The following is a 27005-nucleotide window of genomic DNA, read 5'->3' on the forward strand; positions in this document are numbered from 1 at the left end:
TTACCTCTTTTTTTTTTTTTTTTTTCTCCTCTGCATAAATTTAGTTCATTGCCTTGCACAGAAAGGGAAATGTTCAGAATATTTCTCTGTCTACATGGTGATAAGGTACAGTATCTGTAACTGAGAAATAGCCTTTGGTAGGCTATAAAACCTGGCTTTATGAACCTGCGTATATGCTGATGCACTATCAGGAAATAGAAATGAGCATAAAACCAATGTACAATTCCTGCCTTGCTGCCCACACGTGTGTGTAGCCCTCATGCTTTGCTGCACTTGATTTTTGGAAGGTGCTCAGCAGCCAGTTGTTTGATGACAAATAGGGTTGACAGTGTAGATAATATCATCGTATAAATGTCTAGCATGGCAGAGTAGAGGGACAGCAGCACAAACAGATTAATTAGTAGTTAGAGTGACAGAGTAATTAATCTTCAGGCTTTTTAGAGGCGTTGTTGCTTGATACTATGTTGCTGGTTGGCGGTATGGCAAGACCACTGGAGAAACTCAGCCAACCTTCACTGAAGCAGACTAAAGTACCCAGTGCTGTTGCAATCATTGATTGATGTGCATTTAAGAAATCTCTGTGGGAGCTGGCCAGTTAAGTTGGAGTTAATGAATATCCTTGTGAAATCTGCCTGTGCCTGCACTAGAGCTGGCTCTTACCACTTCCTCTATTCTTTGTGCCTTACATACATTAAAATCTCCAAGACTGAAATAGTCTGTTTATTCCCTGCCATGAAATTATCAGCTCTGCTTCGCAAATGCAATGTTGTGTGCTTTTACCTTTGTGCTAAGAGGACACCTCTATCTTGCTGGAGCAGAATCCCACTGTTTTGTTTTGTCTTGCTGGCTGCATGACGCCCTCCAAAATATAAACAACATCTGAGTTGGATTAGAAAGGTAACTACAGCACAAAAAGAGAATTGGAGAGCACACAGATGACTTCTTAAATTTTGGAGAGTTTCCAGACCTTATCAGTTAGATACATGAAAGAAAAAGTAGTAGTAAAAGATGTGTGCTTCTAAGCATTTTTTCCTCCAGTATAGGTTGAAATAGGACTTCTTTTTTCTTAAATATGAGGTGCATAAAGAAGGTTTACATTTGTAGGAAATACATACTAGAGATTTACTGTGTTTGCGGTCTCAGTCTCAGTATTTTAGAGTTTATCTATATAAGTTAAATCTATCATTTTTTTCATTGTAAATGGAACTTTTCAAAGGTAGACACAGTGGAAATTCTGGAACAGACAGGCTATTTTTAGTGTCTCATGTATCACACATCAGGACAGCAAAGGCATTTAAATGCAGAGTTGGCATTAAGCATGAAAATAAAGCGAGGCTTGTTCCATACACAGCAAAGTGAATGCAGTTCTCAGCAGTCTGTTGTCTACTTAGTACTCTCAAACTTAGTAAAAAAAAAAAAAAAAAAGAAAAAAAAAGAAAAAAAGAAAGTCTCTGGTATGTAAGCTAATGATCTCCTGCAGTCCCACCACTGCTTCTGTTGGAAGCTCTTTTATGAATAATCTCTTAGCAAAATCTGTCTGTCCATAGCCAAAGTGTAGAGGCTGGAGACCCAGCAGATTGTGCAGTTATGGTGCTTTCAGTCACCTTTATCTTCAGTGCATGCAGAGGACCCTTCGCTTTTTGGAGCAGGATCTTCAGCACTTCTGATCTTCCGAATGTTTGTATTTTTTGCGATGTCAGTGCAAGTGTCAATGTTGAACAGCTTGTCAAAGTTATTCTTTCTTTCTGAACTGATAATAGTTATTTAAAAAAAAAAACAACACTGTGTTATAAGTAGAAGAAGTAACTTGCTTTGAGTACTCTAACTGGTAACTTTGGAGGGGAGAAATTCTCCTTTAGTGTTATAAATGCTTTTCCACTCATTCTCAATCTCACTGCATCATCTGTAGTATCTGTCTTCTCCCTCTGCATTTAGCAGGACTTTTACTTTGAATTTAAGATCAGTTGAACATCTAACTGTGCTTCTCTTTTATGCTAAACACATCGCATATCAGCTGGAGCTGACAGACAAGATTTGTATTAACTTGGTGATTTAATCTCATTGGAGCCTGAGGACTTGGGGGGGAGGGGGAGGTGAAGTGAAGGGAATCGCTTGACTAACATCAGCTGCCTTCGAGTATTTTGTTTTTCTTTTCTCCCTTCTAAATTTAAGAAAGAACCACAAAAATGGAAGTGTGGAGAGTCATGGTATCTGGCTCATTAGGTAGATTTCACTACAAAGGTTAAACTCATTAAAAAAAGGAAAGAGAGCAAATTAAATTACAAGAAGATGCTCAAGTCTTCATGTGTTGCTAGAATTCCAAACCACCTGAGTGATATTACTGGAAGAAGGCAGTGATGTGTATTGGCAAGCCATTGAGTTTTGGGGAGTGAGGATGCAGGATGTTACGAACACACTTAACAGCTTTTCTAGATTTTCCAGGCAATCTCGAGTTTGTTTAGAAAGCAGCTGCTTCTTGTGTTTTAGCAAATCTTAGGACAGTGCTGATAGCTAAAATAAACTCTGGTGTGACTTATGTGAAGATAAGGGCAGACAGAAATAAAATGGCAGACAACACTGATGTAAGATACACGTGGGATAGTTCATCTCTTAAGACTTTTTTAGTCCTTTGTTCAAACCTTAGGTACCTGTTTTGATAGTTCTGTTGGATTAAATAGAGACTTCTGGGGAAAATGTTGGTACTGTGTCAGAAAAGGCATTCTGGTAACGTGATAGCAACTAAACCAACAGAAAAATTAGCCTGGAAAATAGAAATATATATGGTTTACTCTTATTTGTCTTTGTGTAGTTCAGTTCTGGCTCCCCAGGCAGTTTCTATGGTCCTTCCTTCTGTCCTCCAACCAGTCCATCTATATATGCTGAGGATAGCTGTTGAAGACAGCAGCTTCAGATGTCACAGTATTGCTGTGCCAATTTCCACTTCTCCTGCATCTTTGGGTAGAGGAATAGCACTACTGGTCATCAAGGAATAATGAAGGATATTGCTCAAAACAGAAGTCTTGAAGTTAGTGAGGTATCAAAAAAATTACACTTGTAAAAGCCATAACAGACTTACACGTTATCAGGGAAAACAGGCAAATCAAAATCAGGAATAAATCAAGATTGTGTTCCAGGGGGAATGAGAAACACATTATGAGTATTTGCACACATCTGGATGTACTTTGGAAAGTCTGTTTCTTTGCAGCAGAAGGACACTGCCAGCAAAGATGCCCAGAGCAAAGCAGACTTCCATCTGCAAACTCAAAAGATTTGGTTTCTTTTTTTTTTTTTTGCCAGTCTGGCCCTGATCTTCATGATGTAGATTCTGCTGCTGCACAGTTCTCCTTTTGATCTCCCTATGCTTTATCTTTTTTCAGTGTTGTGCAGGGTTTCCTGTTTCAGCAGCATAGCCTGAAGCACAGAGAGAAATGTTCCATTTCAAACAAGACAGACAGTCTGTGAATTTTGTGTTTGAAGGAGAACGCAAGCATTTTGAAGATATGTGATTTGGTGATTGATCAGTCTGTTTTCCACAAAATAACAAAAAGATGAGTTTAAGATGGAAGCCCCTCTTCCTGACTCCTGTTTGCCATATCCCTCTTTATTTATAAGTTTTCCCCCACTGTTTAGATTGCAGCTGTAGCTTGCATAAGGAAACAATGTAATCTGGGATTTCTGTATCAGATTTTCCTTGAATCTTAGGTCATTTTTGGGTGTTCAAGCAAATTGTATAATAGCCACTCACTAGTAATTGTGAGTAATAATATTGTTTTGATATTCGTTTGAAAATGAATGGTTAATATCTTGAAACAGGATTCATTTTCAGTACCTTTTCAGAAGGATGAATTTCTTTCATTGCTGTTTCAGTCATGGATTAGAAACTAATTAAAGAAGACAAACTTGAAATTACTAATAGAATTTAAATTGCATAAGATCCTTATGAGACACATGGTGGTAATTTTCATAGAGAGGAATCACAGAGTAGCTTGGATTGGAAGGAACCTTGAAGATCATCTAGTTCCAAACCCCCAGTGATGGGCAGGGTTGCCACCCACTAGATCAGATATACTTTTCATTTACATTTGTGTGTCTTGCCTGTTCCTGTTGGAGTTCCTGATGAGACGATGGTTGTAGTCATTAGGTTTAGCCTCCATGTGAAAAAAATGGCAATATAGTTGTGTAACCAGGTTTGCTGAAGGATGTGCAGAAAGCAGTGTTTGCAGGAAAAATGACTTATGAAAACAGTGGATACAGCTGGAAAAACAAGACAAGCTTTTCATGCCACCAAGATTAATTAAGCAGGTAAAAAAGCTAGCAAAAGAAAAAAAAGAAAAAAAAAAAATTTGGAATTTTCCTTCAAGAAAATCTAGGTTTTTAAATTACACAGTATTTGAAAGAGGTCCATCTCCCCTTCAACTCAAGTGACACATTTCAGTCTTCAGTCAGCTTTTCTGTCTTGGGACACCTCTGGAGGTGTTAAGGTATCTCCTTGTTCTGGTATCGAAGCAAATATTAAGCCACAGTTCAAATCCATTTTGACAGAAAAAACAGCTTTTGAAGTTAAACAGTATGAGGGAGTTGCTGGAAGTCATGCCAATGAGATGGAAGAAGGAATTTGATCACCATTCCATTTGTGTGCTGAACAACACAAATTGTAATTAGAACTTTCAGTTGCTAGCCTACACAAAAGCTCACAAAATACTTCTCTATCTACTGAATATAGCATTTTCCAACTTCATAGCACTTTAAAAACATTAACTAGCTTTTGTTGTGTCCTTTGAGATTGGTAACTTGAGTACTACTAATTCTGTTTAGGCCTCTCTTCCCCGAGATTCCGTTGCTGATGAAGATTTACCTTTGTAATTATTATTAAGTTTTCAACAAAATTTATAGTTAATTCAGAACAGCTTTACAAGAAATGGCATCTAACCATCTAATAGAGTAGCTGTAAAAAAAAAAAAATATTGGTCACAAAAGCTAGGTAATTAATTAGTATATGGTCAGTGAGTGATGAACCATCTGAATGACCTGCAGCTCAAGCCTGAAGTCCAGTCTATCACATGCTTCTTATTTCTTTGAAGTCAGACATTTCTTAAGATTATGCAAGATCATTCTAGTATTTCAGATCTAGCACCTTTCAGATAACATCATTATTTTTGTCTTTGAGTTATAGAAGAATCTAGCTCTGTTAGTCAGTAGCTCACTATCAGCCGTCTATTACATCTGCCATTCTTCCTCTACTTAAATAGTTGTCCGATACATGGAAGGGATCATGCTGACATGCAGAAGTAGAGAGCTGTGTTACTTCTCTGTAGAGTGGATTTACATTTTCTCAAAAATGCATTGGTTTCACTGGAACATCAGTTAGCTGGAAAACATGCTGTTTCAGTCAGAACCAAATTAGATATTTCATTTTGAACACCTGTGGGAAAGTATGAGAAACAAGGGGCATGGTTTGCAAAGTAGTAGGAAGCGATGGTTTGAAGCAGAGGTGTAGAAAACCAAAGTTCAGTTCTTTTCTTTGCCTGAGGAAACCTGAATTCTGATCTCTTATCTCGGAGTGCTTTTAATATTCCATAGTTTTCTGTATCTTATCTGTTGATCAACACAATTCACATATATAAGCAATTCCCAGAGCAGCAATGGGAATACCAGTGTCTTATCTTCAGCATCTCTTCCACAAGACTAGTAAATCTTATTTTATATTTTCCTTTGCAGTTTAAAAAATGTAAGTTCTTTAAACAAGGCTGAACAGTTTCATCAGGAGTGGAGTAGGAATGTGCATCTCAGACCAATGGGTTTTGGCTCCTTTTTTAATGTGTGTATTTTCAGTGCATCACTTCAGAATGATACTGTATAAAGGAGCCAAGCTTGCTGACCCTCTAGCAAAATTCAAGTTTATTTTTCTTCACTGCTATTTTTAACTCCATAACTAGTTTGGATAACTCTGTTTGTAAGGGAGATGATTACAGGCATATTATCTCCCTTGATCTCTTTGTTTATGAACAGCCATCCAAGTTAACAGCAAGACTAGAACTTACCTTTCTGCTTGACTGGATGAGCATATTTAGGGGACGTAATACTTTTAACTCCACTGAACTGAGATGTTCAGCAATACTGAGTTAATTTTGTTCTGGCTTTTGAAGAGCAGGTGATAGCTGTTAATTTACACCTTTGCTCTTGTAGCCTACATGTGTCTTTTAGCAGCTATCCTAATTTGCCATTAAATTCTAATGTTAATATTCTTCAAAAAAATTTTTATACAATGGAAATGGAAAACATGGAAAATGCTGTTGAAAACGTGTAGGAAAAGAAAAATAGTTCAATGTGTGTGAGTTTAGATAAGGTAAAGAGTTGTTACAAGAATGAAGTAGCCATGAGTTTTTCTCACTGAAGTTTTAGTCCAAAGGGTAAAAGGGAGGTTGGAAGGAAAGAAAGATGAAGGTAGATATTGGCAATTGAATATACTCCTTGAAGCTTCCTCTTGGTGATTTGCTGCTGTCACAGGGTTTGTTGGAATACACTGACTGTTCAGGTATGGCCTGAGATTATGTGTGCTGAAAGAAGGAGCCTCAGCTTTGGGGCATGGGAGAGTATAGTAAGGAATCCAGGCGAGTCTGGAGCAGGTGACCCAGGAACTGGACCTCTCTCTGAATTTGTCAGGAGAAAGAAGAAGAAAGATGAGAATTTGGTCACTGTTTTATTACAAGGTTGAAAAGTGAAATGGTAAAAGATTTAATGGTCACTAGAAAATTGGGATAAGATAAAGAAAAGGAGGTAAATCACATGGCTGCAAGAGAAAAAGTGCCACAAAGCCTTGTGCTATTTTTACTTATATGAGAGATGTACTAGCTATGTTGATTAGGATGCTGTAACAGTATAACATGGAGGTTTTGAATAAAAGTTCTGACCTTTCCCTTACAAGCGCTGCAGCAGAGGCTGTCTGTGAGCCACATTCAAGGCTCCAATTCCTTCTATGCTTAGTTGCTCTGAAATTTGCTGGCTCTGAAGTGAATGAGAAGAGAGAAATGAATGAGTTTGAAAGTAGAGGTGTGCGAAGTTTGAACTGCTTCTTCACAGATTTTTATACACTTGAAAGTTCTTAGAAGACAAAAGTTGAGGTTAGCTCTACTTAGTCCAGCTTCACAAAAAAAGAAGAATCTGTCTTTATTCTTTTAAGATTAAACTGCAGGAGTTTTTTATAAAAACATAATTTCCTGGAATACAAAATGTATTTACTGCACAATAGCCTCATTTGGAACAGTGGCAGAGCGTATACATCTGTAGGGTATCTTCTGCTCTTAAAAATTACAAGAATATAAATGTTTTCCTGACCATAAGTCAGGCAGCCAATGCAAAAGAAAGCAGGAAGGCATTTTAGCTGAATGGGTGATACTGAAAATCTGAGGTCCATAATGAAGTGTAAGGAGATGGGCTTTTGCCAAAAGTCGCTTTCATGGGAAACAGTGAAGTATAGTAGGAAACACCCTTTGTGCTTTCCTTTATGTTTATGCTAAATGGAACAGGAAACACTTATTGTTGTCTCTAAATAGTGCAAACACAATTGATCTTCTCTACTTCGTAGTGATGACATTGAGATTCTTCTACCTGAAATTACTCAGATTTCTATCATGAGAATTATTTAGTAGTGGCCTTTTTTTGACAGGAAGAGGAATGCAGTTAGGGTAAGACATCTCAATTCACTTTCTAAATAATTTGGCTTAGAGCAAGTTAAATGTTTCCTTTTGGCCTTTGACATAAATAGCTTCTTTAACACTTCTCTGATGAGTCTCAGGGTACTTTTAGCACTGAATAATGCTTTATCATTATCGTCAAGGTAGTTGTAGATAATACCTTTAAAAGGATATTTCTAGTTGCACAGCAGTAGCTCTTGAATTCTCTTTCAAGTGTGAAAACTTTCATTAGAGATGATTACAGAATTTTTCAAACTCTCTACATATAAGCTTATAGATTCCCACTCAAAGGTTAATGTTCTTTAATTTTTTTGTCGTGATCTCTAGGATGTTTGTAATTCTTTTTTTTAACACCCCTTTTCCCTTTACCGTTTTATGACCGCTGTCCTTTTTCACCTTTTAGCAGACTTGAAAATAGTGTAGTATTTTCTATATGAAATTACAGCAGTTTCCTAGAACCTGGGGCCTAACAATTTCCATCTTAAAAAAAAAAAAAAAAAAAAAAACCTCTGAATTTAATCTTATACAAGACAGGGCTATTCTGTTTCTTAATGCTAATGCAATTCATCCTCGTTGGTCTTTGTTGCCTGAGGGACACCTTGAAAATTACTGGCTTCATTCACTTGCAGGGAGAAAAAGCTTGTGCAATGAGTAAAACCTAGAGAGTTTGGTAATAATGTTCACATAATTCTTTTTCTATATGAGCATATATTCTGTTTTTGCAATGCTTTAGATAATGTAGCATTTGTAACATTGAAGTTCTCACCCCTGAGCTCATAGAATCTTGGATTGTTCATACTCTAGATGGAATGATGCAAGATGAGATGTCTTGGCTCACCTCTTTAAGCTGAGGTAAATGGTACATTTCAGTTAAGAGCTAATGGAAACACCGAAGAAGGTTGTAAAGCTACAAGGATGTCTTACATAAATTGGTCTTCAAATCACCTGAACAGAGGAATGGAAGATCAAATTGGGGTTTCTTGACAACAATTGACAAACTTGACCTCATAAGGTTTTCACATGTTTTTGTTACTCTCTTTATTAAAAGTGGCCTACTAGAAGTTTTAGGGAACCTACTCACTGTTTGTATTACCAGCTTTGGTAAAGTTTGGTGGCTACAGTGAAGGTGTGAAAAAAATCATCTTACGTGTAATACTAAGAAAGTTAATTTTTTTTTTATCATGGCTGAAATGACTTAGCATGATTGACAGCTGCTTATGCTGGAGACCGTAGCTGGTGTTGCTCATTTAAGGGCTGAGCAAGGCTGGCAGGACTGGCATCTGGTTCATTACCTTCAGAACATGCTAAAGCCTTCTGAGTAAGAATGTAGAAATCTAAAGAAAAAAATTTCGTGAAAAAAAGTTTCTTGAAACCTAAGCCTGTAAATCTTTTTTCACCTTTTATTACCAGGAGTTTCACGTTGGCTTGAATGCAGTTACGATGAACGAGATACTCAAAATGGGGGATGTTGTGAACGAGTAACATGATACAAATTTATATTGTTCTACTTATTTTAAGACTCCTATTTCCACTGTGTTACACAGCTGATAAATGGCAGATGAAAGGCTTTCATTACCAGCACTAGATTTGTCAGCCTCTTTCCCAGGGGGATGTAGGATAAAATACGTTAGGAAGCTTAGTTACTCCCCAATTATTACATATGCACCCCTTAGTAATTCAGATAGTGCCTCTGTATTGCCTTGCTATAGGAGACTCAAAACTAGGAGAGAAGACCCCATCTTTTGCTCAGAATAACTCTCCTTTTTTGCCATCGGTTCTCTCAAGGCTATTCTAAGTTCCCAGCCCATTCCTCTTTGATCCCTTCCCTTAGCAACTCAGCCTATGCCTTTCCACCTCTCTGATTTTACTCCACCCGTGCTTCTTCACTGCACTTCACCTTCTGCACTGTGAGGCAGTGGCATAGGCTGCCCAGAGAGGCTGTGGATACCCCCTCTGTGAAGGTGTTCAAGGCTAGGTTGGGTGGGTCCTGGGCATCTCTACCTAATCTCTACCCCACAGCAGGGGAGTTAATACACAGTGGGGTTTAATGTCTCTTCCAACAAAAACTATTCTATAGTTCTGTGATTCTGTGCATGTTTTCAAAGCTTCACAACCCTTTCTTTCATCAGTACTCAGAGTAGAAGAGTCCTTTCAGCACCTTTTCTCCATTCACCTCATCCCACATGCTTCACTTTCTCCTTTCTTGGAGTGCCTCATGTACCATACTTTTCTTCTACCTTTCTGTGTTCCTTATCCTTCTCCTTGTTCCCTCCTCAAGTATCTCATGAAAAGCAGGAGCTTTGTGAGAGCAGTAATGCTAGTTCTGCAAAATAGCAATAGAAGGATTCTAAAAGCTCAGAAGTCTTATGTAAAGCACGTCCTTGAAGACAGATGCATTGCTGGTGCACAAGTAAGATGTCCCTTAAAACAAAATAAATGGAATGTTAAGCTACTATGTGTAGCTTCCCTTCTTTTAGTTTTGAATCAGACATTGCCATAAGCTGTCTATATCTCAGCCACACCAGATTAAAGTTGCAAATGCCTGCTCTTAGATAACAGTGTCTCTTACTGCAAATGGAGGAGTAGAAGTTCTCTTTGTAAGTGTGTGTGAAATGGATAAACCAAGAGTGAAACACAATTAAAGCAAGGTCTGTGTTTGTTGTTGCGGTTGAGGATGGGCTACCAAACATAATCTGCTGCCTCAGTCTCTGTATTTTATAATGTCATATGACATGAAATTCACCTTAGCTTCATCTTAAAGTTTTAAAAAATTACCAGGTGCATCCTTTGCCTCAAGACACACTCAGTAATGCTTATTATTCCTGACAGATGTTGGTCTGGCCTGTTCTTAAATCTATTCGAATGTGTTAATTTCGCAGTGTCCCTAGGCAAATTATTCTAGGGTGTGCAGTCCTTAGCACTGAGTATTTTTACTGCTATCTCACAGAGATCTCACTCTAACTTTTGTTGTCTTTACAGCAACTTTTTATACTTACGAAGAACATTTTGTCTTTTTCCCCCCCCTTCACAAGTTAAACAGTGCTACTTTCCAGCACCAGGGGTGGGTTTTTTAATCATCCATAACCATCACTGCTTTTTTTCTAGGTTCTGATCTGTTGCTGGTTTTTTTTTTCTTTTTCTTTTGAACAGCAGTACCAAAACCTGAACATGATTACACCTGAAGTCTTTCACAGGGCTGAATGGACGGAAAGGGTTGGTTGCACGCCATTATCTTGTTTATACTGGTAGTACAACAGTTGTTCTTAATGCAGCAGCATGGCACTTAGTCTCACGTGTGGTTTACGATTTATAGTAGTCATAGAATCATGGAATCCTTAGCATTGGAAGGGACCTCTGAAGGCCATCTAGTTCAACTCCCCTGCAATGAACAGGGACAACACAGCTACATCAGGTTGTCCAGGGCCTGAATCCCTATGCCCTTTTCTCCCAGTCTCTTAGCCATCTAGATGGTCCCTACCCTGGGTCTCTTTGTCTGAGGAATTCTGTTTAAATGCAGTAACCTTCAGTTCTCTTCACAGACTAGCATTCTGTTACCAAATTAGGTCATTGAATAATCTGCTTTTTCATCAGTTATTTCCCTGGCAGTGTTGGTGTGTTGACATATTTGTTTTTCTAGAAAGAAGCCTCACATGAAAATAACCTTTGTCTGTGTAATGAATAATGACAGTACCTTCCAGCCCCTTTTCTTTAGTAATAGAAGTAGACAACAGTGTCTCTTTGCACCTTTCTTGTTTCATCTGCTAGCAGAGATCAAGCATGTATTTATCAATCTAATACGTATATGCATACATATGTATAAATAGATAACGTTTTGTTTTGTTTTAGCAAAAACAAAGCTTCTGGAATAGCCATGTTTAATTGAGTACCTACATTTATGCACTCTTTCAGACTTCTTAGTAGATGTAGATATTTTTTCAAGTCTTTCCAAAAAGCACTTTCCACTGTGGACTTGTTGGAAAGAGTCAGACTTGGAAGTATGAATGACATTGAACAGGTCCAGAGAGCCCTCTGCATTTAGATGTGACCTTGCACAAAGATGGGACAGAACCTAACCTGCCTCAGCACTGAGGTAATCTGTAAACTATTAAGTAACATGTTCAAATTACATTCCGTATATTGATTTGGAATATACTTACTACATAGGGAAAGCATTTGCCATCTTCTCAAATAGAGTCACCTATTTACCTGTAGTATTATAACAGCTGGTGTTATGAGGAAACTGTTTTATTTACAATGCCTTCTTTACCTGCTGGTTATTGATTTCCGTAGTGGAGCTTTCCATAAATTTAGTAATAAATTAGTTGGTCTTGAACCTGACCACATTATTTATTATTTGCTATAGTAAAAAAGACATCAAGAGATCAACTCAGGTTGTAACATGACTGCAATAAAGCCTTCTTTTCAATAGAGCCAAGCTGTAAAAATTAGTGTTTATTGTTTTTTCTCACTTTTATGTAATATTAACACCTTTTACATTGAATATATTTTTAATTTTCCCTCTGATGTGCACAAACCAATTCCTGTGCTTGATAACTCTGAAATCAAATACAAAACTACATGGTACAGATGTAGAATTATATAACTGCTTTGTGAAACAAAATTGTTGTTTGCACGAGCTGTTTCCCATTATTCTGTTGTTCAGTGGAATTGTAGTTTAAAATTCTGATTCAGATTTAGTGCTTCTAAAACAATATCCTGAACTTGTCTCATGATGGGAAAATTCTACATACACTACAGTAGAAATTATTTTCATGAGGTTTTTTTTGTTTGTTTCCTGTGGAAAATACATCTCCTCATCCAAAAAAAAAAAAAAAAAAAAAGGGAAAAAAAAAAAAAAAGGAGTGGGGGGTGTAAAAACTGCTGAGGAAAGGATACCTCAGCAGTGCTCACTTGATTTGTCTTTGGAAAATAATTTTTGAAGTGGAAGGGGACATCAGGTATAATTGCTTCTGTCTTTTCCCAACATTATAATAACATCTTACTCTGAAAATGCATTTTTCACATAGTGTATTACAGCTCTGTCATGAGGAGGACAGACTTTGTATCTACAGCACTGTGGGGAATTTATTCCATTGTGCCATGGTATTAAGGTGCATGCTGACAGATTGTTGTTATGTATGATTTCCATCCATGCATTTTTGCAGACCCAGATGATAAAATAGCCATTTTTACAGAAGGTTAAACAGAAACGTATAGGAACTCAGTTGTTTATATTGGATGACTTTTTATTTGATTCCTCACCCATGGACAAAGCCTGCTCTCTTGGTTGGATGTGGCAAAGCCTGAAATGGGACAGTGACTGGATTTGCCTAATGATAAATGGTGTCTCTTCAGTGGCACAGAGAAGTTACTCAGCCCGCTGCTCTTCCTGGTGTTCGGTGTACAGGATGTTCTGTTGCTTTGAGTTTGTGTTTTCTTGGTGGTTGGCTGTAAGCCATTTCTGGATTTTCATTTGCCAATATGGATTCTTTTTTTTTTTCTCCTCAAAAACTACAAGAAGTTAAGTTAGACTTGTGACTGTAGTGATAATCATTCTCTGAACTTGTTGAAAATTTGAGGATGTACATTCAGATATATGTGAAAGACTCTCCAACTGCAGAAAACAGCAATCCCTGAAGGAACATAAAACAGTGTTTGAAGGAACTGCAACAAGAATTAAGGACATCCAGGCTGGATGTGGCTGTGGGCAGCCTGGTTCGGTGGTTGGTGGCTCTACCCATGGCAGGGGAGGCAAAACTAGATGATCATTGTGGTTGTTTTGAACCCAGGCCATTCTGTGATTCTGTGACATTTTGTTTAAGGGATGCTAGCTTGGGAAGAAGAACAAGAAGAAAAAATTATATTCTTAGTGTTGTCCCTTAAAAAAAAGTAATCTAGAAATGGTTATATTTGTGTATAGTTAGAGCTTTTTCTGGAGGGGTAGAAGGCTCTCTGGATGGCTCCCATTGCTCATTGTTACATAGCAGAGGAAGCTTAAGTCTCCTTGGCACTGCTAGACAAGAGCCTTATCTTCAGCAGTCAGCAAGGCAGTGCTGATAATGCATATGAAAACATTTGCGTACACTATGGAAATTGACATATAGAAGCAATTACGTTGTGGCTACAGAGGGAATTTATAAAGAGCATGAATATGCTGGTTTAATTAGGGGCATAATGCAAACTGCTGACACATTCCCCTCAAAGTCTGCTTTCAGAGAACAGTTTCTAAATGTTCTTCTCAAAATGCAGGGGAAATGTGAGGAGGAAAATTAAGTTGGTTAATTCCACGTATTTATTTTATTTTATTTTTTTAATGAGTATACTCATAGGCTGTGAAGTGTGCAGGACTGCTGTGAAGTGTGCAGGACTGCTTGTATGTTTCCATGCAGAATCAGAGCCAAAGATTGCACCAGAGCTGACATAGAGCACACCATGAATTGCTGCGTAGATCAAAATTATAACAGTAGGAGATGTTATCTCAACTTGGCATGTGTGCTTTTAATAAAGGAAGGCAAATTGAGAAGAATGAGTTTTCAGGGAATTGGATTGTCATAAAAAGGCAGTTACAGTGTTTTGTTTTGCGTTCTCTGTATTTATTTTTTCAGAATGGTTATTTACCTTATAAATGAAAGACCTGACAGTAGTCCTGCAGTTACAATGAGCGTGAGGTAGGATGAATCATTTAACCTACTCAGCAAGACTTCATCTGTTTGCTGTGACCTTTGCCAATGTGCTATCGCAAGGTCTGTTGTTGCACCTTTTGTGTTGTTTCTGCTTTCTTCTGCTAAACAAGAAAGCACTCTGTCTTTGGTGATCAAGTCTAATCCAACCTTGTTTATGTTACAAATTCACACAGGCATGTACACGTCCCTGTAAGAATGTTGAGAGTTTTGTCTGCTGGAACTGAGTGGCAAACAGTCAGGATGTTCTGTGGTAACTTTCTTAGAGGATCTGAGATGGTTTTCTAGGCTCCTTTGGACAACTGAGTGCCTACTGTAGCAGGGCCCTCTTCAGACAGCCAGCTGAGTTGGGATTGCATGTGTTAATAGGCACCAGCTGCAAATACAGAGGGACACTTTCTTGGGATAATATGGAAAATCAATAGCAAAATTGGAAAAAGAACACAGTATTTTTAATTTCTAGATTTCTCTGTTACTGATTCAGGAGTTCTGTTCACAGACAGTAAAATGGGGAACTTTTTTTTCAGTTTCAATTCTGGGTTTGTTGTGTCAGTTTTTTGTAGGTGTGCGTTTGTTTTGTTTTGTGTTTTTTCCCTTCTGGAGGAAAAGCTATTAATCTTTGCAACAAATTATCCTCCATTTTTGTCTGAGAGCACTGCAGGGGTGCTACAAATTGTGTTATAAATGTGCTTGTGCAGTATGAGGCAGAACAGGCACTGGTAATAGCGACGTTTTATTTTTCAGATGTGAAAGCCTGAGTCATCCCACTTTAGTTAGTTTCCTGAATCCTGGAGAGGCTTGTTCAGGGAGTTTGCAGGCAGAGCACATGAAAATAACAAAGAAGAGGTTTTTCTTCCCTTTTAGTTTCTCTGAGAAGACCTACCGCCCTCAGTTCCACATTGAGTTACTTTAGTCCAGGAAGAGCAGTATTTGTGAGGAGCCTTGCCTTCCATTGGAAGGCGGCGGCTGTCTGAATATTGTCAAATGTAATCTGCAGATACATCAGTACTGCATTGCTCATTTGTCTCAAGCTGTTCACCCCGAGGAGCACTATCTTCTGAAGTAGCCTTCTGTGCGTTTGAGCTTTGCTCCATATTCTCTTGACCATCGCACCCTGCTCTCTCCAGTTCTGCCTGCGGGGCTGCTGTTCTGCTCTTCAGCAGTACAAACGGAGAGTTCAAAGCAGTACAACAGACCTGAACCCACCTGCTGTCTTGGTGGGAGGCAGATCTTCAAGGTTGAGTGGGTTTCATTTTGTTTTCTCTCTTCTTGGGAACAGCAGTGCCTTATGTGTTTCACGATCCTCACATAAATCACTTTTCTAAGTATGTAGCTGTGGAAAAATCCCTCAGGAGTAGGTCCCACAGAGAGTAGGATGTTGTACAGTAAAAACAGCTCTAAAAAGCAAATTGCTTGAAGCAGTACAAAATGCATTATAAGCAGAAGACAGCTCTGGAGGGAACTTTTTTCCTCTTTGAAGAGTTTTACTTCCCTTTTCCCTGGTGGGGAAGATGCATCAAAATTTATAGCTTGCAAAGCATCCAGAGCGGGAGAGGTGGGGATGCAGCAGGAAAGAAAGAAATGGGCTTAAAGTAGCCTTGCATGCTTATATCTTAAATCGTCATTGGTCTTATTTTCTGTCTCTCTCTCTCTCTCAAACAGCTAATTAAGACATTTCATCATTTTCAAGTTGACTGAAAATAATCATTACAAGCACGTTTCTATATTTCAGGATGCAAAAGCACATGAATCACTCACATTTTTCATTTTGAGCAGCTGAAGTTTCTCTTTTTTTTTCAATGAACTGCAAAATGTCTTTTTGTCCTCTAACACAGACTTGGAATGATAGTAAGGAATGGCATAAAAGATGAGCAGTTGCCAGTGTTAGAGAAGCCAAGGACGTGCAAAGGAAACAGATTAATTTAGTAGCAAACAGGAAAAGGCCAAGAAGCACAGTTTTTACAGCATATATCTTGCATAAGCCAACAAAGCAGCTGGGGTGGGAGTGATCTGCTGAGATAACTTCACATTTTAGTACCTAAACAACAGTAACAGCATTTCCAATCTTTGCAGGCACATCAAGACCTCCGTGAGGGTGGGGGCAGCTGCAGAAGTTGTGAGAATCCATTTACTGCTTTCTGAAACAGGCAGTATTGGGCTGGTAAAAGTAGTTTCTGAGTCAAATCTGAATGGTATTGAAGGAGTGAGCAAGCAGAGCTGTAAATGTTAAAGGCTAATAGTTTGTGTACTTAATAGTGTGTAATTCAAGTTGATAGTTGAGAGGCAATTAATTATTGTTTAAAAAGGGAAAAGATAAAGTTCGTGTCAAATAAGTACTCTCAGCTTACTCATGCTTAAATTTTGACATTTTGTAGTTACAGCAAACTATATGATGTGAAAATAGGCCTCCTTCGGGATGTACATTTGCCAAACAATTCTTTTACAAGAAGCTAGAAATGGACACTTGTGAAGGACAGGGAAGCACAAAGATAAAATCAATGATTACAAGTGGAAGTGATGGATCCAGTTCAGTGTCATCATTTAGTTTGAATACTTAGAAAAAAGCTAAGCAAAAAGTCGAGATTGATTTTGAGTTTGTTTTTGTTTGTTTTGTATTTTGAATCATAGCTTCAACTTGGGAATTAATTTAGTTTTGGCATTTCAATTTCATCAGAATTTGAAGCTTCTTTTCAGAAGTGTGTGTCCTTCACATCTGAAAAATTCTGTTACATCCACCTTTGCAATTTTGTGATCATAGAAGCCTTCACAGAATTCAGATATATGAGAAGTGTTCCTGGGTGAGAATTTGCATGTATTTATAAGGTATGGTGATTAATGAAACTGGCTTCAGGTAAGCTTTCTGTCCTTGCTGCAGCCCTGACTTGATCATAGCACTGAACAGGTTCCACCCTGTTGACTTCTTCCTTTCTGTAATCTCATGACTGACAGCAAGCCTCTAGACGTGCTTGGACAGTGAGTGATTTAATCTTTTTTTTTTTTTTTTTTTTTTAACCCAGATTTAAAAAGATCTGTCTGTTCAACACAGGCTTGGCTAGTTGTGTAGAAACTGCATCTCGATGTACTGTGAAACATGGACAGCTACAGTTTCTACAAACACTGCAATTCTATTCTGAAAAATATGAAATAATATTATCTACTAACTTTTTATTCTCACTGCTTGTACTCCATATGTGGGATAAGAACTCCATTCACAAAGTGCGCAAAAACATGCCAGAATTTAAGCGTGTGAGTACTGTTGACAGGCACATGGTTGAATACCTTTTCCTGACCACTCAACTTCTTTGAAAGATTATATTCCAAGTATGTATATTTGAAGTATCTGGGATTAAGGTGAATGAATAGCAGAGTAGAAGGTCAGGGAGATTATTTGATGCTGATGTTGCTTTGAAAGCCAGTGGAAGTAGTAAAACCATGTTATATAGAAGGAGGTACCACTCTAAGCACCTTGTAGTATACTTGACCTAATTTTTATAGCAGGACCTGCTGCTAACTGTGAAAGCGTAGTGTAGCATACAGGAGATTATTTTGTAGTTTCAGCTACACTTGTTGTTGTTCTGTTTTTATTTAAATGAATGTGGAAATGAAGAATACTCTAAATCTTCTGCCTTAAAGTACATTTTCTGTTGTAGCTCAGAGAATTTATTATGTACGTACTGCAAAAGCCTGTTCAATTCTCAGATATTTTATGGAAAAACTGTTTACACACCTGAATAGAAACTGGAATCTTCTCAGAAATTACAGGGAGACTTGTCTGATTTACAGCATGAATACAGTGCATCAGTGTCAGAATGATCAGCAGAGAACTGTGCTGCCAACCTGTGCAATTAGAGTCACTGTTGTGATTAGAATTATGAGAAGAGACGGCATTGTCTAAAACCACTATGTCAGAGAGTCAAGTGGTGGTTGCACTGCACTTGTAAAGTGTTCTCTGCATGCTTAAGGATTTGTTTTTAACAAAACGTTGGGTAATATAAGACCCATTCTGTATCTGTTGATGGGCACGTATTCACAGAATTCAAGTAACCTTAAATAAGAGAAAACAATACTGAGGGATAGTCTGTGGTAGAACTGGGTCTGAAACAACATGAGCTCTTAAAGAAGTCCTTTTGCCTTGAAGTATTGCCTCCAGCTGTTGTTACTAAGCCCTACCAGGAACCTAGCCTGGAAGAAAGAGACCTCTGGCACTGAGGGGAGTCTGAGCAGAAAAACTGCAGCTTTTTCAGACAAGCCATTCTGTAGCTGTTGTGATTCAAGCAGAAACCCGGGCACCTTTCCCTTGTGAAGGTGGTTGAGCAGAGGAATTTGTGCCATGGACGCTCCCATAGCACTGGTAGCACCTGCCCAAACAAGCAGGTCTTGGCTGCATAAAAACCCAGGCACTTAGAAATTCTTGCAGGTGTTTATACAGCTTAAATTTGACTTTGCTCAGATTTTCCTTACCTCAGTAAAATAGATTTAGTTAGAGGGCCTACCAGCAAACTGAGTCACAGTGTCTTACACAAAGGCATTTGCAATGGCAAGGTGTTTGGTCATTTGTTGCAGGGTTTTGCACGCATGATTTGTGTTTGCCTGTAGGCAGGGGAGTCAAGACAGAGCACGCTCATTCCCTCAGCAAATGCATTGGCTGGTGCAACCAGGCAGCTCGCAGTGCGCCTGCTCAGTGCACTTGCCAGCAATGACACAGCAGCACGCAAATTCTTGGTAGCAAATTGTTAGCTGTAGTGATTTGACTTCAGTACATTTCCACAGTGTAAAGCTTTAGAATCCCATTTCTCTTAGGTTGCAATTGAATTGGTATCGTTCCTCTCAACAGTGCAATGCCATTAAGGGGAGCAAGTGTCTCTGGACTTGGCTGATATACTTGATGTTTAGGAGCTTTGTATTTCATCTGTACGTTTGCTACTGCCTTTCTGTTTGAGAGGTTTATGCAATCGGTATTTGTTTTCAATTGTTCTGCTGATGTCCTTTATTCCATCTGCTTTACCTGTCTCCCTGATGAGGCCTGGCTCAGCACTTCCTCTTACCTTGGGCTTTGTAATGTACAGTCTGCTTTTGCCTTACTTTTGCTGCATGCTCCAGCTGTCCGCATTTCCTTTGTTGCTTCTAGTCTGGTGCTTTGTCATTTCATTGCCTGCAGTATTCCATTTGTCTTTTGTGTTTTTTATTTTCTAGGTTTGGTCTGTTTCTGTTCAGTGTAGAGGAGATTGTGAAGGCTTAGTTATGCAGATAGGGAGCCATCATGAAGCTCCGGAGTTTCTGCAGGAAGGCAGCAAAAGACAGCATTTATATTGTCATTAAATCAGCAGGGCTTAATGTGGAGAATGAGTGCTCTAGATGGATTCCAGAGTTACAAAGGCATTTCTTGCATTTGCAGTTGTAAATGGCCTCCTTCCAATTATCTAGCTTTACAGTCCTGTTGAGGGCTGAACCTCTTCTGTGCCAGTGCAAGTGAGGCGTGTTTGCTGGGCTGGCTGTTTTTACTCAGGCTATCCAGACAAGCTGCAGATCATGGTCTCCCCTCGTGCTGTTCTGTCTGCGGCAGGCACTGTTCAGCACAATGAGCAGAGGACCTCCAAACAGAAGTATTTGCTGGTTGCTGAGGGATCTGTTTCACTTGATGACTGACATTCCAAAACATACAAAAATGTGAAAAGCAATGCATGTCTGTTTTTTTGATGCCATAACTTGATTTGCCATGACTGCAATGCTCCTTCAGTAGTAAAATATGGCACTGAATGGGTAGGATGAAGGAGAAGGTGCACTGTGAGCACAGAGCTTGTACAGGCTGTGCTGGAACAAAGTGTATGTGGGTCATTGACCGTGCAGCAGCTGCAGGTAGCTCTTGCAGTGCAAGCCTTGCTGCACTTGAGCTTTGCTTGCTCCGGCTTTGCCAGTTCCTGCATCCTTGAAGTCAGGCATGACTACAGACTTGTAGAAGGGCTGGAGGGGAGTTTGGGACACTCATTGTAGGTGCTACTTCAGGAGTGAAATAGCTAGGCTTTGCTGGAGCCCTCAAAGTAGTTGTGGATGAGAATGGTTTGCCTGAAGCAGCGGTGGAACTGTGTGTGCAGATTCCTCAAGTCTGAATGCTGGTGATCACTGAAGAACAGCTGCATGAGCTCCAAACACTTTGTATGTGAGCAGCACCTAACAATGTCATCATTGCTGTTTTTTCAAACACTTGTAGCACTGGGTTTGTTTGTTGGCTTCTTGTTTGGAAGAGGTCCTGATTCAGTCTGTGATGGGATGACTGCCACTGAATGCTGTAGCCTGCATTTTCTGCTCTCTGCTGCGCAAAACCTCACACTAGCAATGTCAAATGTCTTGGGGGTTACACGTGTTCATCAGCAGAACCATCTGAAGCCAGTAGCTGAACTGGGGCCTCCAACAGAGGCAAGGGTTAATAGCCTATTGGAAGTCTTCAGTTGAGCTCTTTACTGCTGTGATGAGAGTCAGTGGCATAAGAGCTTCTAGCCACATTCTTTCCTTAAATGTAAAGAGCAAGTCAAGAGTACTTCTATTGGTAATTGTGTAGATACAGATTTCTGTCATTGTAGTGTAGACATCCACTACTTAATATTATCAGACATGCTTACTGAGCACCAGCTGGCTTTTGTCTTTGTGTCATAGAGAATGCAGCCTTTTCTGTGAGCACTGAGATACAGGTAATCCCGTGGTCTTCAGAGAGTCAGAGTTGTGCACACTGTTTAAATACACAACATTGGGCCAAACAATCTACTGGGCTTCAGTCATAATTTTTCACTCTGATGAGAACAACCTTGCATGTCATGTGTGGGACCAGAAATGTGATACAGTAAATTGGATTTAATATGAAATTCAGTTTGATAGTAGTCACGTAATAGCCACTGATGAAGGCTTCAGTCAGCAAAGGTCTGGCCTGCAGCATTCATCAAATAGAGATGTTAATTTCAAAGCTAAAGAAAGAGTGACTAATTTAGATGTCTTTTTATCAAAAGCAGTTTTTATAGCAGGGTGGATGTATAAATGCAGACTAGCAATTTTGTGGGCTCATCCTTTTTTGCATTAATATGGTTAATTTGTTTTCGGTTCTCTTGTTCAAAAAATTAATTTCTCCTTCATTTTCTAGGAGACTTTGAAGCTAGCATCCAATTGCCAACCCCTGCATCTCTTCCTGCACCCCCTCACATTCTTGAAGTGTGTTTTACAGTTTGAGAGCAAACAGTTCAGCGCATAGCTCTAGGGAATGGATTCATACTACCCACCTTAATTTCCAGGTGCTCACTTTCACATACCTATGTAGTAAACAAAACCAGTTTGTTTTCAAGTTAAATGTTGGTTCTGTTTCTAAATGTCAGATTTTAAAAGAGGAAAGAAAAAATATTGAAGCATTTCCCAGTGTCAACAGTTTTTCTGCTTCAAATATGCCTTTATAAAAAGGATCTTGAAACAAATGGCTTCTTTGAAAAGATCAGACTGTAATAAAAAATGTCAGCAAAGAGTGGATTTTTTTGCTGACACAGGTTTGTCTGATGATAGAAATTTTTTCAAAGCCTTTTCTTACTATATTCCTTCTGTTCCCAAAGTCTGAGCAGCTAAAGCAGAGTCAGACCCCACCAACCCCATGTGCTTATGCATGCTGAAACAGAGAGCTGTTATAGATTTCTGACTGGAGTCTTAAGAAATAATGAACACAGGAGTCACTAAAGGGAAATAAACTGGGTTAAAAACATTAAACTGAAACTGCAGATCAGCCGAAAAGGCATTCTGAGTTTAAACTACTGAGAATACATCTCTAGCCTTCAGTCTAGTCAGTGCTTTCTACTGATGAAGACCTGAGTTCAGGATGTCTGCGTCTTTGATTAGAAATTCTGTTCTGGATGTGAGAAAGATTTGTTTTCTTTTTTTTAAGTAAATAAAAAGATTTTAGTCACATCCTCGAAGATTTGATTTCCCATTTAAAAAGAAGAAATGGAGTATGTACATATGCCTCTACATAGGCAAACTTTTCGAAATCAGCGAATTGTGTATAGGTGCAGATTCTCCTGCAGAAGCATGAAGCCAGGGGTAGGTTGTGAGCATGAAAGAGCATGGCTGGATACCAACAGCCTGGCTGTGAGGCTGCCTTGCTTGCTGGTGCCCCAAAGTGGGCAGTTGCAGAAACAAGGCTGGCACCCACTGCAATTCTAGATTCTAATGGAAGGAATTAAAAGATAGGGATCACTTTCAAATGTGTTTTGGGCTTTGTGAATGTGATGTATCTCAGGAAAATGAGGTAGAAAACTACCTCACTGCAGTAGCCAACCTGCAAATGACAATGGCAATAATGGTGAAGTTTGTGGCATAAAATGCATTGCAGGTTATCAACATGACATAAATAAGAAAAAATATAATTTTTGAATAAACAATTGTATTTAGTATAATAGAATGCATAGTTAATAATATTTATTCAACATTTAATATAAAATGATAAAAAATGCTTTCGTTCAGAAGTAAACCAAATCACAGCTTTCCCAGAATGAAAGTAATAAAGAATATTTATTTTTTTTCCCTGAAATGAAGGACTTGACTGCTAGTTCCCCATGCATCTGTGTCATTACAAAAAAACAAACAAACAAAACAACTCTTCTTTTTTGATTTCTTAGTGAATAGTACTTTCTTCTGATTTGCCTTCTCCTGAATTTCACCAATGTTTTTAAGGTGTTAGTAAATCAGAGCCAACTTTAGGTTTTCTGCTACTGATCTTCTAAATAAGTCATTGGTGATATACTTTCTGGTACAACATAAAGTGAAAATAACATAGCAAGTGGGTTTTTTTTGTTAGCTGGTATAATTAATTAAAGTGTTATAATTAAAGTGCATGCATATTAAAAAAAAAAGTACGGGAGTAAAACAGTGTTGCCAGAATCCCTGTGATATTTGTGTTGGGATTGATTCAGCTTCCAAGCTTCTATTCATTTGCACTATAGCTTATATGAAATTTTGTCTGCTGGAGGCATGGACGTGGCTTGTAGGTACACAAATATGTAATTAATACCAATGCAACTTTGAGTGGATTTGTGTTAGCTGGTGTTTCCATGGTAGGTCAGTTTGAGGTGATTTGTAGCATGGCTGTATAAGTTTCCTGGAGGTGTTTATCTTAGCCTCAGACTCCATGTTGCTTTCCTTGCCCATTTTCAAGAACAACAGAAGACATATTTTGATGAGAAATTGGGAAAGTGGTGAATATGTTTAATACTAAACATGTTACAGAATTGTATACGTGAAAGTGAAAAATGAGTAAGTTCTAAGAAATCTTTCACAGAAGGAGGTGGAAAGCATAACTTAACCAAGGAATTGGTGTTCTGAATTTTTAAGGTGAATGAAGACTGAACAGAGCTGTCAATATTGAGAAGTTTGTAATATTCTGTCATGGCTTTAAGTGGAGCTGCTTGTAGTTCTTGCCATCTAACCTGTGATAGTATTTCACTTAAAAAACCACTCTGAATTCCTGATACTGCAGTTGCTGGAAAGCAAAGGGTAGTTGCAGTGTGCTGCTCTGGCTTTTGTAATATCCAGTTGCACTTTATCTTGCACCTCCCTCACCTGCCCCACATCTTCATCCCTCTCTCTCTTCACATTTAAGCATTCTTGGTGTTACTGACTTTTTTTTTTCCCCTTCCTCTCCACATCAAGTCTTCTCTGAAACCCTCCATATTCTGCTATATTTTCCAGGGCTGTTTCCCCTTAAATAACTGTCTTTTGACTGTACTCAAACATTAAAGGCTAACTGTTGATGTTGACAGATATTAGGAGTTTTATTCAGAAATAGCAGGGGGTGTATATACCAAGCTACAACTCTGGCATAGACGCAGTTACACCAGCACAAGAATGCTTTACTGTTTTACCATTTGGGTGATGGGTGTAAAATGCATCAGTCCAAGGCCTGCAGCAGCCCAATTGTGTATAAGCAGCTTAATATTAATAAAAAATACATTTTTACTAAGAGACAGCTACCGTAGCTTTGGCATCAACTTGCTTGGAATATCGATTCGGACATATCAGATCTTTGCACTGGAGAAAGCTGTGTTTTTGTATTGACTTTTCTTTGTTGGAAGGCTTTTATGGTTGTTTTTTGTCTGCTGTAATTTTTCTGGGTTCAGACCCTGTTTGTAGCACGTGTCTTTTCACATTAGGACTGCATAGCTTTTCATTGCTGTAGAGCTTTACAAAGGTTCCTTTGTAAGTACTAATGAATTATGTTTTTCAAAATGATTGTAGACTGTTTTTCAGCCTGTTTTCCAACCCTAGTGTTGAATACAATGTATTTGAGATGGGGGGGGGGGGGGGGGGGAGAAGCAAACAACAGTGTTTCTACTTTTATGGGTGGCAGAGGGGAGAACATCAGACACTGCTCCCTATGATGTGTTATGTTGAATAGATCCAATGCTTAAATCAGGCCAAGAGGCATGGTTTTTCTTCCATGCCTAATGCCAAGAGGAGGCATGTGAGTGTTGCAGTAGCATGCTTGTTCTGAAGCTACAGTCATTAGTTTAAGCTAAGAGCTGAACGACATCTGTGTTGCTTGTGAGGCACTGAGACTTTTGGACTATTATTTCATGTGTAAAAGAGGTTTTTACTTGGTTGAATTCCCATTTTTTAACCATTCCTCCTACGTAGCTCATTTCCTTGACCCAGCATTTTGCTGCTGCTGCAGGATTTATCATTTAGCATGTGTCAGCTCTGGCCTAACACACAAGGGTAATGGAGCAGAAAGCCTCCTGTCTCCAGTGAAACAGTTCTGCTGAAAGTATGGTCTGGAGGCAGCAGTCTGAGGCTCAGAATGGGACTTTAACTGATCAGAACCACAGGAAACTCTCTGAGCTGGGTAATTCCCTCCAATACTTGCTGAGGCGGTAGGTACGGGGATAGATGGTTTTATTTCTCTGTTCTGCTCTGTGACCCATAGCTAGCAACTTGCAGGCAATTTCCATGAAGCACCTGTGTACCTGCACAGTCTCGGCACAAGAAGACAGTTTTCACCTCCTGCAGAACTTATGCAGGGGGCTGAGACGTGATATGTGGCGGAGGACCCCAGGCAGAACGGCTGCTTTCCAAGCAAAACAAACACTTTGAGGCCTCTGTGCTCCGGCTGTCTTTCACATACGGCATTTTTAATTGTTTCAGGAGCTAGACTGGAGCATGCAGTGCACCGTCAGGGCAAACAGGGAAGACGTTTGGGGGAAGAGGCTGTCAGAATTTCCTTGCAGAAGTTTTCCCCTGTAGGTGCCATATTTACAGCTGCTACAATGACTTTATACAACTGTTTATAAATTTATGAGCGTTTTAGTCATCTCCTTTCCCATTGGTTATGCCCTGAATTTTCCCAGCATTTGCGTGGTTTTCAATTTTCACAGTTGCTGTCTGCACAGTGAGATTAATCCCACCTTGGGATCTGCACAGGAGTGTTTAAATTTATAATTCAGATGCCTACAGCTCCTGTAGTAGCAACTGTGAAGAGTTTCATGAATTTCTAATTACAAGGGATTCATTCAATAAATGTAGTTTCCTGAACTAAGTTGTAGCGCCGAGCATAGATGAAGTTTAGGTAATTAAAATATGCGAATGTCCTCTTGTACAATGCAGGAGCCTTACTTCACTTACTCGGGTTTCCTTTTGGCCGCTTTTCTCTGCTGTAGTCATGCATTTCAGTAGCAGAACAGTAGCACCTTGGGATAGGCAAAGGTTTTCCTTATCTCTTGTGTTGCACTCAGAGCAACTGAGCTGGAGTTACCACTGGAGGAAGAGGCCCTCATGAGTTCGAAATCTTTTGTTCCAGTTGGGAAATGTGTTTCCAGCTTCTTGCCTGCATGCTTTGTGCTTTGATACATTCTTCCGTATGCACTTTTCCAGATTGGTTTATAGAAGGCAGTAAAACTGTTTTAAATATTTTTACAAGGGGGGTAACGTACAAAGCAAAAATGATGTTATTTAGAAATTAACATTATTTGAAATGAAAATGTATCCGAATGATTCAATAATGCACATAGTGTCAGAGTGAATGGGAAAGCTGTATGTGAAGGAGGTTTATTCCTTGGGCCCTGAGGTGAGCAACTTAAGGCCTGAAGCATAAGCCTCAAATCTTGAGGCTTGTGAAGCTTACAAGTCATGTTTCTTTCAACACAAGGGATTTGAGGAAAGAAATAAAATCACTTTGTGTGCTCACACTTCTTGTGCACCTGACCAGCTCTGCCACTTCCTTCTCTTCAGTGCCCGCTCTGGGCAGTGTCCCCAGCGCAGCCATGAGGGTGTTACCAGGGCACTATGAAACCTGTTCTGTTTCCCTTCCCCTAACAGCTGGGTCTCAGCTTTAATCACATTTCAATCAGGGAGTCTGCAGGTACTTCCTGAGGTCAGGTAGAGTTCCTGCACCAATACTGAATAGTGTGCAGGCAGCAAGAATATGTGGTATGCTACAGACCAGCTTTATGGATGCACAGAAGGCAGTTACCTGAGGCTAGGGCAGAGAAGGCCCATCACCTGCTCTGTCTCAACTAGAGGGCTGGTAATGCTTGCTGGGGTTACTACGTTGTGTGCATCTCTGCCCCCAAATTCTCCTGTGTTTCGTTTTTAAGATTCTCTCCAGAATGGT

General features: G+C 39.2%; 1 protein-coding gene across 1 annotated transcript in view; it reads left to right on the plus strand.

The window, feature by feature from the left end:
* Positions 1-27005, plus strand: part of LOC306958547 (SAM and SH3 domain-containing protein 1-like) — a gene marked incomplete at both ends in the record, with an annotated part of 517789 nt that overhangs the window by 426324 nt on the left and 64460 nt on the right. The window lies entirely within an intron of this gene.

This window comes from Tetrao urogallus, assembly GCF_951394365.1.
Source record: "Tetrao urogallus genome assembly, chromosome: 2".
NCBI classification, from domain to species: domain Eukaryota; kingdom Metazoa; phylum Chordata; class Aves; order Galliformes; family Phasianidae; genus Tetrao; species Tetrao urogallus.